This window comes from Triturus cristatus, chromosome 1_1 (genome assembly GCF_964204655.1).
Source record: "Triturus cristatus chromosome 1_1, aTriCri1.1, whole genome shotgun sequence".
NCBI lineage: Eukaryota > Metazoa > Chordata > Amphibia > Caudata > Salamandridae > Triturus > Triturus cristatus.
The window spans coordinates 613,588,555-613,601,538 of NC_140579.1; the positions used below are offsets into that span (position 1 = coordinate 613,588,555).

The following is a 12,984-nucleotide window of genomic DNA, read 5'->3' on the forward strand; positions in this document are numbered from 1 at the left end:
CCCCGCACCGCCACGAAGACTGGTAGGCGACGCTGTGCCCAGGGAGGAAGCGTGGCAGTCGGGTGCCCACCCCGACCTGCCGCGGTGCCGAGTAGCGCCCAGGAGAAGTGCCGACCGTGCGGAGCCCACCCGCATCGGCCGTGACCTGCCCAGTGAAGGAGGGGCAGTGCGGACCGTGCGGAGCCCACCCGCATCGGCCGCGACCCACCAAGTGGCAGCGATCCACGCGGAGCCCACCCGCGTGGAAGAAGAGGCCCGCCGACTGAAAGGTGAGCCGCGCTGAGCGACGCCCAGCAGAGACGGGAGAAGCGGAACAGAAGCGGGAGCCCACCCCGTCTGCCCCGGTGCGGAGAAGTGAGCGGCACTGGCGAAACCCCCCCCCGCATGGTCCGTGAAGGGAAGGGACCTGCATCGTGATCCCGTCTCCCCGCCCGCTCCCCGCGCGGCATGCTGGCCGAGTGAGGCTGCGGGGGCGGGAGGGACAGAAAGAGTCGGCGTGCGGCCCGAGGCCGTTGTTTGACAATACCAGCGGAGCCCACTCTCCCCCGCCCCGGCCAGCGAGCGAATGAAGGAGCTGCCGTGGGCGGGAAGAGCAGGCGGAGAACAGCGCCGGCACCCGGGGAGCACTCCCGAACGAAGGGACAAGGACATCGAGCCCCGGTGGTGCCTGCGGTGGCACGTTTGCCTGAAAGCGCAGATGCAGGGCAGCGCGGTGAAGCGCAAGGTGCCCCAGGCGAGAGCAACCAAGTGCTCTGGAATCGAGGGGACTGCCAGGGGTAGAAGGGAGTACCTGTGCACCCGGAGGAAGTGACCCCCCACCGCCTATCTCACACACAGAGAACTGCCTCGCCCACTGAAGTGCCTGTGCCCCCTGCACCTCACTAAACAAGTGCCCATAGAAAGATGCCTCATCCTCTCTGCAATGCCTGTGCCCCCTGCCTTTTAAATAAACAAAAGTAAGAAAAAAAGACTTACCTGCTGCCACGTGTCCTGGACTCCACTGCTCTGCTCCAACTCCAGCCCCATCTGGACTCCACTGGTCTGCCTGGCTCCAGCTTCCCTCCAGCTCTCCTACTCACGAGTGAAGCCGGGAGCAGTGAAGAGGAAAACAAGGGATAGAGTTCTGGCAGTACAGAAGGTTGCTGCTGAAGAGAAGGAAAAGCAACACTGCCACCCAGTGGCCACTGGTGGTACTACAGCAAGAGGAAAACCAACAAGCCTACAGCAAGCCAAGGAAGTCCAGCAGCTACAGGAGACCGACGGCAAGGGAGAAGAGGCAGCAAGGCACGTACCGCAAGGTCTGACGGATGCGCGATGGTGAGCGCACGGGAATGCGACGGAGGCGCACAGGAATGTGCCAGAAGTGCAGGAACGCGACAGAAGCACAGGAAGAAGCAACGGTGTGCCACAGGGATGCAGCGCCATCCCGCAGCAACAAGGAGGAAGAAAGAAGAACGGTGTCGAGCCGCATCCACCCCAGCGAGGACTGCGCTGTCGCCGCATCAAGTGGAGCGAACCCTCGAGAGAACAAACGGACTCAGCGCAGAGGTACCCCGGACGCGGACAGTACACTGCAGCGCCTACACAAGAGGAACCCACTGAAGAGGATGGGCGCAGCAAGTATCCAACACTGGCGGGCAAGGATGCCGAGCCCCACCCAGTGGCGCCAAGAAGCCACCACATCAAATGATCATGATACTAGGAGCAACGCTACACTGAAGCTGTACCACGACGGTACGAAGAGTAGCACGCACCAGCGCCTGACAAGGCAGCGGACAAAGGTAGTCACACGACGCGACACACCTCGTGAAGCCGACCAGCCAAATGGTCGCACCACAAAGGCCCAGCCGACCTGCCAAACGGTCGCAACGCAAAGGTCAAGCCGACCAGCCAAATGGTCGCACCACAAAGGCCCAGCCGACCTGCCACATGGTCGCACCCAAAGAAGCCGACTCGCCAGGAGTTGCACAAAGAGGTCTGAAGCAAGACCGAAGATATCCTGCCAGTGATCGGCAGCGCGGACCGACAAGTGGTCCAAGAAGCTCAAGATGAACCAAAGCAACTGGTGAAAGGGAGAAGACCGAAGCGGACCATGAGCATGGCCCCACGAACTTCAACCGAAGTAACTGGTGAAAAGGAGAAGATGAAGAGAAGGTCACGACCCTAACTCGGAATGCTGAGGAAGATGAAGAGAGTGTTCTCGGACGAGGACAAGACCAGGGGGAACACGTGCAGAGTGCGCGCGCTGCATGGAGAAGCCTGGCCAGATAAGAGGAGAACAGAAACGGTCCAGAGTAGGTCGTGAAGCGAAGAGATGAAGAGACCAGAGTGGCACGTCCGCCACTAAGAAGAAAGAAGACATCGCGGTGGCACGTTTGCCACTACAAGAAAAGAAGATGTCTGAGTGGCACGTTTGCCACTACAAGAAAAGAAGATGTCTGAGTGGCACGTTTGCCACTACAAGAAAAGAAGATGTCTGAGTGGCACGTTTGCCACTACAAGAAGGAAGATGATATCAGAGTGGCACGTCTGCCACTTAAAGGAAAAAGGGGAAAGAAAGATCTGAGTGGCACGGTTGCCACTATAAGGAAAAGAAGAAGTCAGAGTGACATGACAGCCTCACGGAGAAAGAAATAGAGGACAAGGAGAAGAGTGTGGCAAGACTACTCACACCTCAAAGACAAGGAAGGTGACAAGCGTCAGAACACAGTGCGCAAGTCCTAAAGAACACCCGTGGCACGGAGAAAAGACCATCTGTTTGATGATGCTTTCAGCACACCTGGGATCTGCAGAGGTGAGCAGGCCGGACCATTCGAAACACCCACCTTTGGGGTTACACGGACACTGGTCAATGCCAGCCGTGGTGACTCAGGGGCAAAGGCCTCAGGGATGCCGGTGAGAGAGAGTATCCCCGAGACGAGAGATGGTCATCAGCCGCCCTTCAGCAAAGGTCTCAGGAGGATGAAGACTTCGCGTGCTTAAGACAGGAGCCAACAGCCACCCTCCAGGTCTGACTGCGGCATCTGAGGTGAGACCTGCCGTCTCCTCCGCACCCGTACTTATCGGCATGGGAGTAACACGATACAGGACACTGAACCCAGGCCAGATCTGAGGAAGAGGGCCTCAAGGATATCCCGTGGCAGGGGAACACCTGTGAGAGGGGCATCCTGGTGAGAGGGGTGTCTTGCGAATAACCCGTCTTTCTGCAAAACAGAACACACGCCACCGATAAAGAAAAGGACTGGACTAAAAAGATAAATGGCAACATCTAGCGCTGAACCAAAAGAACTCAACAACTGCGTTTGTCGCCAAGAAAGTAAAGCGAAGAAAGACTGTGAGAGCAACTTCAAGGCAGAGCCGTCAAACAGACTAACTCCATCGAGCACCCATGACTGGTGCCACAGTGAACTGGTGATCGCCCGCGACAGGAAGAACATCGTCCGCGACAGGAAGAACATCGTCTGTGACTCCAGGCTGCTTAAGCGTGAGCGACTCTGCAGAAGTTTAGTCACTGTATTACATCTGTATATATATGTCTTTTCTCCCCTAGGTTGGACATTTGACTCCGGGTTTTTGTTATTAAAGATTGGGAGGAATGTAGTGTCCTAGCATGGACACGTTCTAGTGTTCATAAGTGTATGCTCTACACTTTACACCCACCCACCACCTACGTCACTGGGTCAGGTGACGAGGCTAATAAAAGTGCCGAGCGCACGTGCTCGTGGCCAGTTAACCCACCATATAACCATGTGTCTGCGTCAGCGCTTCCTAGCATGAGGGCCTAGGGCCCCAAACACCACACTGCTCACTGTTTCTGCTGTGCCGTAATTATATTCTGCTTGTTGTTAGATTTGACTTGACTTCATTTAAATCGCATAGTTCCCGGAGGCATCTGTTGATAAAGCAAGTAATTATTTATTAAAAATAAGGAGACGAACAGACGTGCAAGCTGGACGAGGGTGTAGAAAGGTTACCCAAGGTCACTGGAACCAATTTTAACAACCCTGTCGACACTGCGCGGCCTGCAGAAGGAATTGTTTCATTTGTAAAGCTCTTTTGCTTCTTTAAACCCTTTCTTCCTCCTGCTACATTATGGTCCTCGAATCATGATGCATTAATATTCTCTGGTGCCTACTATTAGCAATTCATGTATCACTTGCTAAGAAATCTTAGTAATTAAAGCACAATCATATATACATATTATGTGCAACATTATCTTGACATAAAAAATTCTTCCTTTCAGTCACAGAATCAAATCCCAAGTTTAAAAGCAATAGTCCTTAAAGCCTTTAGCAATGCGCAAAGCCTAATGTTCAAAATAGTACCAAGTTAGTTGTCTCAAACAGCGTAATGTTAGGAATTGTTCCATGTATTCACAACTGTCCTCTAGCACATTCTTTCCCAAACTGGGGGTTGGTTGTGAGACGATTTTTGCGCAGACCGCCTGAAAACATACTTTAAGGCACAGCGCTTTATTGTTTACTTGTTTAATTGGCAGTGACATGAACTATGACCATGCTGGTAAAATGCTGGCAGCCCAGGCATGTGTTGGTCTTTTCGAGTGGCAGCAATTGTGGCGAGAAAAAAGCTAGCGACAGAGCTCATCATAAAGCAGAAATGTTTGTTATTAGACCTGGATTACAAGAAGGAACTGCACCAGCCTTGCGGGTGCGTCTGAACTTCAAGGATATCTGGCACATTATTAAACCAACTAGACTTTCTGCTAAGTTTGTAGAAGGGTCAACCACCCCCATATGTGCATATGAATATTGGCAGATGGTCGAGTGCACGACAGCTCGCTCGCCAGAGCGCCTAGAAACCCAGTGGATGACCACAATGTGCTTTTTAATTTTTTTTCAGACCGGTTTCTTTGGATGTGACTTGTGACAGGCTTCAGCCTTCAACTTACTACTGTCCGAAGCGATTCCTGTTTGTTTCTCCTGTCATGTACTTGAAGATAGCACTTTCTAGCGATACTGTACATTTATGTCTTCATTTTCAGTACAGATATAAGCTGTAACACGAAAGTAGTGTTTAAAAGTGATTAATAGATATTTTTTAGCAGGTTTTGCAGACGCTAACTGTTAGAATTGGGATCTCTGGTTGGCTAAGGCTTGCACCAAAGCCAGGCAGAGACCACCACTCTAGTCAGGGCAAGAGAGTTACACGCCAAAGATAACCACTGCTCACCCTCTTGGTAGCTTGGCACGAGCAGTCAGGCTTATCCCGGTGGCGATGTGTAAAGCATTTGCGCAACACACACAGCAACAACATACTAGGCACACCACAAAAGGAACTCCACACAAGGTTATATATGAAAATAGCCTTTGTATTATCATAAAACACATTAGATGGTAATCACACAATATACACTGTGCCAACTGGCACTGGGCAATATTTACAGGGGATTATTTACACATGACAGGGCCACTGTCAGAACCATCACTTGATAAAAGTAGTAAAAGTAAGAACATATAAACGTAGACCACAACCAGGAATTACTGGCAAACACTATACTCAGCATCATCCTGTAACATAAATCATATCATGTACAGTATCACATCAGGCGAGAAATATATTCTGCGCCAACCTCATAAGCCTAAACAGAGTAGACCATAATCTCCTAAACATAACTCGCATTAGGAAATAAACGTACTAACATGAACCGCAGTAGGGAATAACTCATACCTAAACCACAGCAGAGAATAAACTAAAACGTAACACAGTATGCAAAACCCTCATAATCATAAAAACACATTTAGAGGCATAAATCAGGGTGCGTAAATCATAGTATATAAAGTACATTTCCTAGCACCACATAATCACACTAGGGCCTGGCGCCCTATAATCCTAACAGTCCCCTTGGCCAACTGGCCGTCTCTAAGGGGCTCAAATGCCCTCTGTCCAAAAGTCAGGGCGCTGCCAATGCAGCAGGAGTCAGCGGCGCGCAATTGCGTAGACCTAAACGTGGCAGCTAGCACTAAGTGCTGCACAGCTGTGAAGATATGGGGCAAAGGAGTGCATCTCACTCCTAACTCCAAACATGCCCCAAAGAACTGTGCGCCTAAACGGTGCAGCTGCTCACTACATGCTGGGCAGCTGGAATTAGTCAAATGAGGCTTGGGCTCGCCGTGGCCCTTAAAACAAATTATGCCCCACGTGGGAGCCACACGGGGCTCTGAAAATAATGGCGCCAAACGTTGGAGCCACACGGGGCTCTGTTGATCAAACATGCCCCCAACGTTGGAGCTGTCTAGGCTCTAAGAAAATAATTATACACCAATAAAGAAAAAGAACTAGTCCCCAACGTTGGAGTGGCCTGCTGCAAGACGGGGCTGCTCGAAATGCGACACATGGCACTGTGCCTTGATCAATAGCACAAACGGAGCCCTTCTTAACTCAAAGGCTGCTCTCTGGGGACTCCGCTCCTGTCCTCGGGACCGGCGCCACTTCTGTCATGCGGCAGGGGCAGGCACCGACAATGTTCCTCGAGCCCCCTCCGCCTCGATCTCCATGGGCTGCGGCGCTTGCTGGGCTCTCCCCACTCTCGGGAGCCCCGCCTCCTTAGGCGCCATGCTTCACCCGGTCCCCCTCCTGGGGACCGGGACTTCGAGATGGAGCCAGCGAGGCTCCTTCACTTCCTTTCCCGGCCGCGCTGCCATTGGCCGGCCATCCACTTCCTGCCTTTGACCCGCCCGGAGACAGGCAGACTCTGCCTGGCTTCCGGGTCGGGGATATTGATCGGGTCCGTGGCCGTGATTTAAATGCATAGAAGAACGCGGGGTGGGCACCCGCAAAAGCTCACCGTGAATGCGGGGTGGGCACCCGCTCGTAACTTACGAAATAAGCGGGGTGGGAACCCACCACTAGTATTATAAAAATAAGTGCACCCGTATTTAGGGATATAAAATGAGCGGGGTTGCACCCGTAATTGCGACAGAACGGGGAACTCCCCAAAGGCGGGGTTCCCTCCCAAAGGGGCAGCAGCTCAGCGCTGCTCAGCCCCCAGGCTCCCCCTCTCCTGGGGAAGAGCAAATAACAAGCGCGCCCAGGGCGCATAAAGGCTGCAGAATGTCTTCCAGATCCTGCAGGGCAACAAGGAAGTAAAAGGGTCCCAAGAAGGTCCTTCAGGCATCAAGGGCAAGGCAGGGCCGAGGGAGGCAAGCCCTCATGGCAGCCCCCCCTGGGCCCCAGCAGCAGCACGCCCCTGGCAGATTTGAGTCCAAGAACATTTACATGGGGTCATAGCCCCTATATTTATACTACATTTTCCTTTGTTTAAAGGTGCAGGGTTTGGGGGAACCAGATACAACTGGTTCAGGTGAGCTTTGTGTACATGACTCCTTCCTTCTTTTCACAGGACAGGCCTGGGACATCAGACGCACCGCAGGAGGTGGAGCCAGCATTGTGGAGGGAAGGCACAGTCCTATTCAGGTCCCAGGTGCAACTCCTTCCTCCCATCTACATGCAGATCTCTCCATTCACCACCGGGCAGACTAATCCTGGCTCCTGGAATTCCCCAGCCCTCTCAGCTCCTGTCAATCACAAGCCAGACATGCAATTCACATCAGGCAGGCAGACACACAGTACACAGAAATGCCAACTTCCAAAAGTGGTATTTCTCATATAGTCATAACAGATCTGCGCATATCATTGCGCAACATTCATTCTCACGATTTCACACATACTAAACTCGACCCTGCACTCCCCTCATACCAAGAATTACCATGGACACACATATCTTCCATGCATTCCTAAGGGAGGGCAGGCCAATCTCACCACACGCACTCAGAGAGCGCACGCACTTTACACTGGGCCACAGTGCTAAAGTGCCCAGAGGCCTAAAACCACTACCACCATGTCAGAGCTTAAGGCAAAAAGTTCAGGGGTGAACCTGCCAAAAAGGGCCAAGTCCAACACTAACCCATAATAAAATTACTTGTCCAGTCTGTTTATACGTTTGTAATTCGATATATAGTTTTGTTTTTGTGTATCCCCTGTGTTGGCATCTGTCGTTCTCATCTGGAAGCTGGATAGTGTTGTCTTGAATTTTGACACATCGTCACTTTAAGCATATTTGATAGCTTTCTCTGTTAAAAAAACCCAAAAGAAGCAGTTCATCTGAAAAGATATTTTTTTTTTAAACGTTACACTACTGCTCAGGTCTATTCGCTTTATTTCCTTGTTCTGTTTAGTAAATTTATTTACAATGTGTTTTGTTCAACTGTTGCCTGGTGCACAGATCAATTCCATAAATTGATTTATTTTTCAGTAAGTTTGGTTTTTCATTGATTGGTGGGTGCATCAAAGCCCAAACAAAGCCCTGTCAGCTCCTTGCTGTTGTAAGGCTGTGTAATTTGGATTCGGCCGGCTGAACACAGCAGAGATATCAACCTTCGTTCTTAACATCAGAAATACCCTGCTGGCTCAATTGGAAACTGACTTATTATTTTAATTTGGTGGAAAGTTTCTGATGTGCTTATTTGGCTTCTCATGGTATTGAGGAAATATGAATTTTGTGATCAGTTATGTCCCCTATCGTAGACCCCAACGGCTCCATGTACATGCTATAAGTACATGTATGTTCCCTCCTGCTCCAGTTTTGAAGACGCAAATATATGTGCGTCCACCGTCAACATGTCCTCTTTCAGATCCGCCATGAATGGGTCAGATATTCCATTCCTAAGTATGAAAGGCCACCGACTTTATGTGGTTCACTTTCCACATTTTACAGATTCAGGCGAGTAGGCCCTGAATTCTGTCATCAAGCCTTTTCCTGCCTTCTGCCTCTGAAAGCTCCAGTCTGAGCCTGCATCTGTATCCATGAACTTTGTCCTACTCCCTGCGCGGCTAACGGTGCCTGATCCAGCCTATCGCCTGCCAAAAACTGTATTTCACCTTCAAGATTATCTCCTCCGCTACTCATCCGATGCATTCCTGTCTAGCAGTTTAGGTAAACATTCCTCCAGCTACCGTGCAAAGGGCCAGGCCTCGCTGTCCTCATGCAAGTAATTCATAGCCCCGTTACCATGGAATATTCCTACCCCCTCGCATCTAGTGTAGACACTTAGACGCTTGTACACGCACTAACAGTCAGTATAGAATAGATTCTATCCTAGAGACCTTTCCTTTTGGATAACACAGTTCTTTAAACATAGGATATTAGATATGATTTGGGATTAGGTTGACATGACCCCCAGACTTCTGTCTCCACATGTAGAGCTAAATGTCAAGTCCCCTTCACCCTCTAGTCGCACGTCAATCACACGTCATGCGGCTGCGCGCGCATCTCTGCCAAATATTTCTGCTGACATTGCAGGATTCTTCTGTGGATCCACCCACTTGTGACATCATGTTTAATGACGTATTTTAGTTACACCCATGTATACGCCTCTATTAGTTACGTATGCACAGTTTATCTGTATTATCAGCTGTTACGCCTCTTGCATCTGTTTCACTGTAATGCATTTTCTATAAAACTGCTTATCTGTCAATAATATATGCCCTTCCTTCCTGAACTTTCGTGGTGATGGAATAGAATGCCTACAATTCGAATTGTATTCCTTTGTATAGGAATAAAGCCTTTTAAAACCTCTAATACCACGGATTCTGCCTCTTATTTTTACTGAGTTATTCTCACTAAGACTTTACCGCATAAAAAATAGTACCGGTAACGAAATATTTACCACATAAATTGGCGCCCGAATAGGGACACTTTCTCATCTCACGCGCCGGCGGTGCGTTGCAGGCCCGGTCTCCTGCCACAGCTGAACTGACAAAAACGCGTACCTGCAGGATTTCCTGTATCTCCCTCCGGCCAAGCGGGAGCGACTGAGGCTGCGATCAACACCCAGACGAGGCGGTGAGAAGTGCGAAGTATCCCGACCAGAGCCTAGCTGAGAGAGCAAGATCCGAGGTATACAGAGGCCCACCAGGTTCCGAAGTTCCGAGTCCAGTCGAGTCGAGTCCAGTCCGGTCCAGTTTCAGTTCCGTTCCGAGGCCTTCCGTTCCGAGCTACCCGGTGAGTACCATTACCGGGGAGGCATTTAACGTGCACATAGTCTGTGCCGGTCAAGACGGGTTTGGGTACAAAAGTCCGGTCTGCACTGTTTCAGCAGTGTATCTGTACTGTTTAGCAGTATATATAGTATGTCTTGCATATAAATAAATATTATCTAGTGTCAGTATTATGTCAGTAACTAGTTTTCTATTAGTTATCATTGTTCGTTAAAACTGTTAAATGTTAAATGTTTTAATACGTTCTATACATTGTGGTGTGAATGAATGTTCATTATTGTGTTCATCGTATAAAGTGTGTTCTAAGAAACAAGATCTAAAAATGCCGCTCTTTTCGAAACTAAGACAGATCAAAACTAGAAAAGGTGTACTCGAAGAAGCTGTTCCCATTCCACCTAGGGATACTCCAGGATACTTTATGTATCATAAGCATGGTCTAGATGCCGTATTATTTCTTGATTTATGGGTGGACTACACCAAAGAATTACCAGAGAGTCAGAGATGGCCCGCAACGGGGACCTGGGATGCAGATTGCATCATGAGAGTGGAAGAAGAATTATGGAAAAAGAAAGCCAGACAGTCACAGAAAGATGCCATTGAATTATGGCGTAAAGAATCATACCGACGTACAGAAAAAGCACTCAGACAGGACGAGAAAGGTAGAGAGAATTCAAACAAAACTCGATTAAATCTATTACTTGAGGAAGGTACCCGAGTAAACTCAGAACAAATAGATAGACAAAGAAACACTCTTATGAATGGTATGTATCCTCTTCTGGCCGAAGGGTTACCTAAGGCTACCCCGGAAATACCAAAAGATTTAACTCCTCCATTACTCCCGATAAAAGCACATCCCAAAACACATCCCAAAACAGCAAAGGACGTTTTCCTTTCTTCCTATTTAGATGACGTAGCTCCCGAGTATGCTAATGCCATACCACACTCACCGCTTGCCGATGGTGTTCAACACCAAGAGCATCCGTCTGTACCCCCGCAATTACAAACTCCTACACAAGTTCCCACAGGTCCGTCCGTTTCTACAGTTTTTCCCGCATCTACAATCTCTATCCTACGTCCAACGAATCCTTTCGTGCCTAGCACCTCAGATGGTGCTACAGGAGGTACGACAGACATGTTTGCCACCCCGCCGCGAAATAAACAGACCCTTAGAGATTTAGCACTCCAACGTAGACCCCAATTAGCGACATCCGACATGTTTAAAGAACAGCTTGTGGATTGTAGATACGACCCAGTACCAGGTAGACAGGATAAATTGCTCATATCATCACTACGTATAAGACGAGCTACATTATATTTAATGACAATACCAGGAATGGGTGAACACCTAGACGAAATATATCGCTTTGTCCAAACAGGGCGAGGTCCAGAAAGTATTAACGAAGCTATGGAATATCAGAAAGTGGATGTCCAAAGACAACTACTACGTTTTTTCATAAATTGTGTAATTAGGAATCAAGACAGGCCCGGGGCAGATCACGATACCATGCAAAGACTTGTCAAATGGGGTCAGAACATATCAGAAGAGAAACACGATAGACAGGCGTGTATAATCGCCATGAGTCGAAAGATCCGCAAGGAAGTAGAACGAATACATAAAGAAAGACGAGAAACAGACAGAGTAGAATCAGAAGAGGAGGAGGAGCAAGAATCAGAACAAGTCGAAACAATAGCTTATGTAGGTAGAGGAAGACCCCATAATAATACTAGAGACTTTAACGACCCGATACGTCCAATACGTCCAGAATATAATAGACATTTTCCAAACCCTATGTTAAATACAAAATCCCCCGAACACCTATTCCAAGCCGTTGATAAATTACTCCGAGATCGAAGAGGGTACCATATGCTCGATTCCATGGACGAACAAGAATTAGCTAGGTCAGCAGTACAATGGGCTGACAGTCCCAGCGACTACAATGATGATGTACTTGCACACACGTTTCTGAATCTTGACCCATACGAACAGCGTTTAGCTAGTATATACATGATTCAACACCTCCTTATATTATATAAAAGCCAACACTCCGATCCAGGACCCTTACCTGACATATTGACAGAACTGCTCACGAATATATGGAGAGGGTCAAGTACTGATTTGATTAAAGAAATTCTAGAATTCCGAAACCAATATTTAAATTTCGTATGCCCAGAACACGTTCCAGTTCCCATCATGGGAAGAAAAATGTATCACATAGATAGACAGAACCCGTTACGCGAAGTACACCCAATCAGAGGTGACGGTAATAACTTTACACGCGTGTTTGTGTACACGCCTATAACTAAACTAGAATGATTGGAAATGAAGAAAGTAGTACCCAGCCATGACAAGGACCCAGCAGGTTTCCACCGCGAGATAAAAGACATGTTACTCATGGGAGAGTATACCTACCCCGATATTATGAAAATATTAAAAGTCCTATTACCCGCCGGTGTTTATGAAAAACTCAAAGAAAAGGAATGGGAGGTGGGAGACCAAAAGATAGATTGGACAGCATTAGAGAACGAAGAGAAGGCCCGAGCTGCAGGATCAGGACTTGGGGAAAAGACTACAGCACTAGCAGGACTACTAGTGCAGGTACTGCCACGTTTATTAACTACGAAAAAGGAAGACTGGGGTGCAATCTCAGCCTGTAAACAAAAACAAGATGAAGACACTAGTGATTTCTATTCCCGATTTGAAAAATGTTTTGGTATAAATAGTGGCATAAAAGCGAGTAGTGAATCATATCCACATCTGTTCGTGACAAAATTAGTTGAAAATTCTCTGTTACAAGTTAAGAATAGAGTATTGAAATTCGAAAGTACCTGGCAAGGTAACACCCCATCACAGATGTTACAGATGTTACAATATCATCACAATAGAATTAGAGAAGAACAAGAACACGAACAAAGACGTATGAAAGATACAAAAATGAAAATGCTTGTTGCTCAATCAGTTCCAGCCGA

The 12,984-nt window shown here is 48.5% G+C and overlaps 1 protein-coding gene across 1 annotated transcript in view; it reads left to right on the forward strand.

Moving 5' to 3' along the window:
- Nucleotides 1-12,984, forward strand: part of LOC146870712 (apoptotic chromatin condensation inducer in the nucleus-like) — a 593,254-nt gene that overhangs the window by 551,483 nt on the left and 28,787 nt on the right. The gene's annotated exons all lie outside the window — the stretch shown is intronic.